Source organism: Eurosta solidaginis, chromosome 5 (genome assembly GCF_040869045.1).
Source record: "Eurosta solidaginis isolate ZX-2024a chromosome 5, ASM4086904v1, whole genome shotgun sequence".
Taxonomy (NCBI): Eukaryota; Metazoa; Arthropoda; class Insecta; order Diptera; family Tephritidae; genus Eurosta; species Eurosta solidaginis.
Window position 1 is genome coordinate 256,742,223 of NC_090323.1, and position 7,678 is coordinate 256,749,900.

Below are 7,678 nucleotides of genomic sequence, written 5' to 3' on the forward strand. Positions count from 1 at the left end.
AGACTGTCATAGAAAGGATTTAGTCCATTTTTGTTTTGATATAATAGTCATAAACGCTGAGTCACGATTCCCGCTGCAAAAGGACACTGGGGATGCTGCGGAAGCATGTCAGTTTGAAAACGCCCTATCTGAGAGTATCTTTCAAAGGCGCCTTATCTCATGATTTGTTTCAAAAATGCCACAGTATTCGGTTGAAGGGCACAATATCTAATAATTTTTTCATAAACTTCCTACCTTATTTCAAAATGTATTGAGCTTATGCTCAGGTAGAACGTTCTTCAGCCGAATGCTGAGATAGGGTGCTTTCTAAGTGAATTACTAAATTGGATGTATTTTAATTTTTTTCTGAAATAGAGCGCTTTCGAAAGGGCAGTCGAGATATTCCACTCACAAATCAATCTTAATTTGATTCGCAGCTACAATGAAAGGACACTGTCCGTTTTGTTTAATTGCTGAAAGAATGGGAATCTCGATTCATTTTGTTTGTTTGACTTACCGACGAACCAAAAAAGATACTGCAGATGGCACAACGCCAAAATCGGTTTGTCTGCAAACCAAATTTGACAAGAGATGATGCAATGTCGACCCAATATGCATTCTACGTACGTCACACATAGGAATTTTGGCCAATGGGGTTTCTGAGAAACGGTTCGGTTATTTTCCAACTGGGTGGAAATCGGTGTATATTGGAACAATTTTCCATCATATCTAGTCAAGTTTGGTTTGGAGACAAAGTGGTTTTTCCGTTGTGCCATTTTTATTTCATTTCACGAACGAAAATGAGAGAACCATGTAACGATATGGCAAGCGATGACGAAAATTCCTATCAATATACATTAGCTCACTTGTACTCCCTTCCATCACACTAGTGCTTCCCCACGCCCTAAATTTTGTTCTTGAAGCCATCATCGTAAAGGTACTGGACCGACCATCTCCGGAACGATTTGATCCGACAATGTCGAACCTTCGAGGTGTGTAGATTTTAGTCGCCTCTTTCGACGGACATGCATGCAGTAGTCATATCTAAGCCCCTTAACATGCCCGAAGGCCTTGGGGAGTGTTATCGATGTTGATGGTCCTTTGCCGGATGCAGATCCGGTACGTTCCGGCACCAAGACCGACCATCTCGGGAACGATTTGTTATGACCACATGCAACCTTCTAGGTCATCCTGCTCTCCCACCACCTAGATCCATGTTGAGTTCGGGGTAGCCAGAGCCTCAGCTGTTAATGAAATGGGATTCTCCACGGATAGGTGAGTTTAACAATTGGGTTTGGAGAAGCTATATATTGCGCTGGCAAACTCAAAGGGTTACGCTGCACAACCCCCAAATCTATTTGGTATTTTAGTCGCCTCTTACGACAGGCTTACCTAACGCGGGTATATTCTAACCTCCTAACCACCTGGGGGTATAGCAAGCCCTCGCATAGTATTGTATTGGTGGCCCCATTCCACAACGTAACATCAATGCAAGCAACTACGGAGCTTTGGGTTCTTTACAAGCCCCCTGCAGACGACATCCGTTTAAAAGTTTATGAACCGGAAAGCGCAAGCCTTGCAGTTCAAAGATTATGCATGTTGAGCTGCATCCATTCGTCGGTAGTTAGCGCTATACTATTCCACCACGTTTACTGATGTGTACTGTTTGGCTTCCGAGCTATTTGGTGCCTCTCTTTTAAGAATGAAAACCATCCGTACACTTCTCCATATTTCCGGCAAATAATCGTCTTCTAGGCATATTTAAAGGACAGAAAGTAAATAACGGCAACATGGCCGTTATCACCGCATCCGCTCCCAACGATTAAACAGTTATCGCCGTCCAACAATTCACGGCAATCGCTGTGTTAACTAGAGCCAATAGGTAACAACATGGCGTTTTAAAAGAGTATCCATATGGTGCTTCCAGCGGAGTGGAGGCCGACCTCTTCCTCTGCTTCCATGGGCGGGTTATGATAAGAAATATTTTGATTCGTTGGACTATGCTGATGTCTGCAAAATGCTCGTAGAGCTCATCGTTAATTCGAATGATAAGATAGCCCATAGAATCTTATCCTGTTCCAAGATGTTTTTAACGTCCGTTTATGAAGATCAAGAGAGGCTCTATGGCATATGGATGCCGAAGAGTGTGTCTACCTCAATAGCTCTAGGCTTTCCTATCTGAAGGCGTTTCATGAGCTATCAGACTTTTTTATTCCAGATGGGGCCACTTTTGATTAAGATAGTCTTTTTCAGAGCCTTTACGCCTTTTTGGGTTTTCGCAACTCTTATGGCATGGTTTTTTTGCATTTTCGATTCTGTTTTTGCATTTTTTAAAGCTGAATCTGTTGGCATATCAATCCTCTGCGCTACTTAATACTTTCGAAGAGTTTTATCGTCTTCTTAAGAAACTTTTTAGAATAATTAGTCTCTCCCCTCCTTTCTGTCTTTTCCCGCTGCATCTGCTCCCCGTTCTTCTTCTTATTCTCTCTATCTTTTCCTTTCCCTTGCGCGTTCTTCTCCACCTGCGACTTCCCCCTCCCCCTCTCCAAATCTCAAGCACAATAAACTATATTTCTTCGAATATAATCGGCCTTCTTGTAGAAAAACTTCACAGAAACAGTCTTCATTTTGCTATGAATCTATATACAAACGAGCTATAGGACTCAAGAGCCTTAAATTCCTCGTACTTGATTTACATAGTAAAAAACTAAAATTTAATTTATTTTTATTTTCAAACTTTTCAATATTTGGTGACTAGGCAAATTTGTCATGTACTATTTAATATTTCTATACTGGTCTATAGCTAATAAAATTTTTGGCTAACGTCATAAAGTGTTCGTTACTGTTTGTGATGTTACTCTCCCTAACATCACCAGCAACCACACCAACAAGAAACAACAACAACATAAATTTATGTTTAGAATGTTGTTACAAAACTTTTAAAACTAATTAAAAATTCAAAGCACATAGTTGACTTTATATTATGCTTATGTACGTGTGTGCTATACATAAGGGAATTAACACATACATACATACATTCATATAAAACAACATAAGTAAATCCATAAACCACCAAGCAACTGAACCTTTATTCGACATTTTGTATGCAAACAATACAACGAGCTTAACACCGATTTTTTTTATGGTGGTTTACACCAATCTAATTCTCCAAGTGTATGCAACGGTAATTTTTAACAATTAGCTGTGTAGAAGCAAAAGAGAACGTGAATTCGTAGCAGAGATTAATGTTCTTGCCTTTAGAAATCATTACTTACCAAAGAAAGGTATTTTATGCGAGGATTAGGACAGAGGATATTTGCAAGGTTGCCACCTATTCTCGATTTTACTCTATTCTCTGATCAAAGATATTAATATGGGTATCAAACGCGAGGTTGCTTGCATTGTATTGCAATAAAAGTATTTTATGCAGGGTTGCCACCCAAAAGGTTTTTTATCTTTGTATGCATGCTACTTTTTCAGAATGGAGCAGTTCGATTTCGGTAAAATTGGTTACTAAGGTGACGTAGAGAATTTTAAAACCTTTATTTTAGTTTTGCAGCTGATAAGGATTTAAAAGGTTCCCACATACTTGCAATTTTAAAATCATTTGAACTATGACAGTTTGGATATCAAACGCAAACTAATGTGAATTGAGGATATTGATGACACTACGAAGGGATGGGTCATCAAGTATATTTTTTACCCTACTGCTTCGCTGTTGGACGAAGTCCTCGCTTTCGAAGAAGATCTCCTAATTTATAGCTTCAAAGCTTCCGCAACCCAATTGTCAACCTCGCCTACGTGAGGGGAATCCTGTTACAAATATGAATGTATCATACTCATATTTAGCAGGCGAAGCTCTGGCGACCCCAAGTTCCTCATGGAACTAGGGGTGGGGTGGGGTTGCCTATAAGATTTAATGTGGTCATAATAATCGTTCCCAAGATGGTCGGGCTGGTTCCTTAATGGTGCTTTGTTACCAGAACGTACCGGATCTATATCCGGTAAAGGGTCATCAACATCGATAACACCCCCCAAAACCTTCGGGGAGTGTCTTTATCGCTAATAAAACATCAACATCGCCCAAATTTCTGTAGTACAGACAATTTGTGTTTTCTACCTTACCCATTATATGCAGGTATTTGAGGAAGTAACCATATGCGTTTAGAAATTCGGGTACTTTAAACCGACCTTAGATCCCTGGTCCTCTTGTTGCTCCGCTGCCAGTGTCGGATTGATTCTTTTCGCACCTGCATGGCAGCATAAACACTACTAGCATCCGATCCTCTGTCGTATATTGCTTTTCTTTATATCGGTATGGATCTCGCAACGACCAGGACAGCTCCTACCCATACCGTGCGGGAAGCTGAAGCTATTCGCATTGCTCTTCTACGTTGGATCGAGGTGAGGATAGTTCCGTTCTTTCGATATTTCATTATGCATATATTTGTATGTCGTTCAGTTATAAAGTTGCTCACTCTTAGTTGAAGCATAATGAGGTGTAGTTAGGAGTGTGTAAGATAAAATACCCGACCCGCACAGGACACCCAAGACCGACACCGTAAGGAAAGTACCCTTGGCATGCTCTCCTTATGGGAGCGTCGCGTCATCACTCATCAGCCACAAGCTTCTACTTACAATGAAAACAGAAACCTCGTTTTATAGAATATGTTTGGAGGACACGTGCCTGGAACGTTTACACCCTTTTTATAAATACTACAGTCGACCTTATTGATCTACAGGATAGGCGCAAGGATGGAAACAATTTGGCCTTCAGATGACCATTTAGAGAAAGAAAAAGCTAAAGAAATCAAGTTTTGTTTTTGGATTTATGGCGGGTAGGACGCAACTCCCTTATTTAGCAGCTCGTGTATGCGCACCTTAGCATAAAGAAATCAGACGGCCGATTTGTGAACTCATGTTATAATAAAAGAGAAAAGAAAGACGAGCGCCTCTTTTCACATTCTGACTAGTGGACAGAGCACCTCTGGCACCGAAACCCCTAACATTCTTGAACGTGCGCTCTTTACGGCTTTCCAATATTCCCTCAAAACATCAACTTACATAAACTAAGATGCACAGACGATCTGTGCATTACACACAGCGAAGGATATAAATTTTCCAATCAAAAATCTACTCACAAAGTAGACAGGAGATAAATTCACCACTCTAGTCACTCACCTGCTTTCTGAGCGCTCTCCTCAACTTAACTATATTTCCGCGCAGGGCCGCGGTCACTAAAGAGTTCCAGCCAGCTTTAAAATAACTGATGCGTTGGGGAAGAAGCACGCTAATTACAGATCCACGTTAGGTTCCAACAAAAAGCTGACAATTATGTAAGTTGCTCGAGCACTAATGCGAAGCGAAAACAATTCACTTTCAGTGTTGACTAATTGATATAAAATTAACTGCAGTGCATTGTTATTTTATTTTATCTTTTTTTGTCATCATTTGTTGGTTCTTAATTTAATTTGCATAAGAGTATGAAAGAGAAATGGTTTATATTAAATTCTAATACGTTTTAAAAAGCTCTGCTTTGAAAGGAAGATGTTTAAAAAAGAGTTAGCACATTTTATTGAAAGATAACTTTAAAAAAGGGAGTTATAAATCATTGTACTGCAACACAGCCAGTAACTATAATTTGTCAAGTTTCTTCTGTTTTTACACTCAGTTGAGCAGAGCTCACAGAGTATATTAACTTTGATTGGATAACGGTTGGTTGTACAGGTATAAAGGAATCGAGATAGATATAGACTTCCATATATCAAAATAATCAGCATCGAAAAAAAGATTGATTGAGCCATGTCCGTCCGTCCGTCCGTCCGTTAACACGATAACTTGAGTAAATTTTGAGGTATCTTGATGAAATTTGGTATATAGGTTCCTGGGCATTCATCTCAGATCGCAATTTAAAATGAACAATATCGGACTATAACCACGCCCACTTTTTCGATATCGAAAATTTCGAAAAACCGAAAAAGTGCGATAATTCATTACCAAAGACGGATTAAGCGATGAAACTTGGTAGGTGAGTTGAGCTTATGACACAGAATAGAAAATTAGTAAAATTTTGGACAATGGGCGTGGCACCGCCCACTTTTAAAAGAAGGTAATTTAAAAGTTTTGCAAACTGTAATTTGGCAGTTGTTGAAGATATCATAATGAAATTCCGCAGGAACGTCACTAATATTACTATATGTATGCTTAATAAAAATTAGCAAAATCGGAGAACGACCACGCCCACTTTTAAAAAAAATTTTTTTTAAGTAAAATTTTAACAAAAATTTTAATATCTTTACAGTATATAAGTAAATTATGTCAACATTCAACTCCAGTAAATATATCGTACAACAAAATGCAAAAATAAAAGAAAATTTCAAAATGGGCGTGGCTCCGCCCTTTTTTCATTTAATTAGTCTAGAATACTTTTAATACCATAAGTCGAACAAAAATTTACCAATCCTTGTGAAATTTGGTAGGGGCTTAGATTCTGGGACAATAACTTATTTCTGTGAAAAAGGGCGAAATCGGTTGAAGCCACGCCCAGTTTTTATACACAGTCGACCGTCTGTCCTTCCGCTCGGCCGTTTACACCATAACTTGAGCAAAAATCGATATATCTTTACTAAACTCAGTTCACGTACTTATCTGAACTCACTTTGTATAGGTATAAAAATGGCCAAAATCCGACTATGACCACGCCGACTTTTTCGATATCGAAAATTACCAAATACGAAAAAAGGGATGAAACATGGTATTTGGATTGGTTTGTTGACGCAAAATATAACTTTAGAAAAAAACTTTGTAAAATGGGGATGACACCTACCATATTAAGTAGAATGAAATGAAAAAGTTCAGCAGGGCGAAAAAAACCCTTGAAATCTTGGCAGGAATACTGTTCGTGGTATTATATATATAAATAAATTAGCGGTATCCAACAGATGACGTTCTGGGTCACCCTGGTCCACATTTCGGTCGATATCTGGAAAACGCCTTCACATACACAACTACCACCCAATCCCTTTTAAAAACCTCAATACCTTTAATTTGATACCCATATCGTACAAACAAAGTCTAGAGTCACCCCTGGTCTACCTTTATGGCGATATCTCGAAAAGGCGACCACCTATACAGCTACCACCACTTCCTTTTAAAACCCCCATTAATACCTTTAATTTGATACCGATATCGTACAAACACATTCTCGAGTCACCCCTGGTCCACCTTTATGGCAATATCTCGAAAAGGCGTCCACCTATAGAACTAAGCCCCACGCCCTTTTGAAATACTCATTAACACTTTTCGTTTGATACTCATATTGTACAAACGCATTCCAGAGTCACCCCTGGTCCACCTTTATGGCGATATCTCGAAAAGGCGACCACCTATACAACTACTTCCACTCTCTTTTAAAACCCTCATTAATACCTTTAATTTGATACCCATATCGTATAAACACATTCTAGAGTCACGCATGGTCCACCTTTATGGCAATATCTCGAAAAGGCGTCCACCTATAGAACTAAGCCCCACGCCCTTTTGAAATACTCATTAATACTTTTCGTTTGATACTCATATTGTACAAACGCATTCTAGGGTCACCCCTGGTCCACCGTTATGGCGATATCTCGAAAAGGCGACCACCTATACAACTACTTCCATTCCCTTTTAAACCCTCATTAATACCTTTAATTTGATA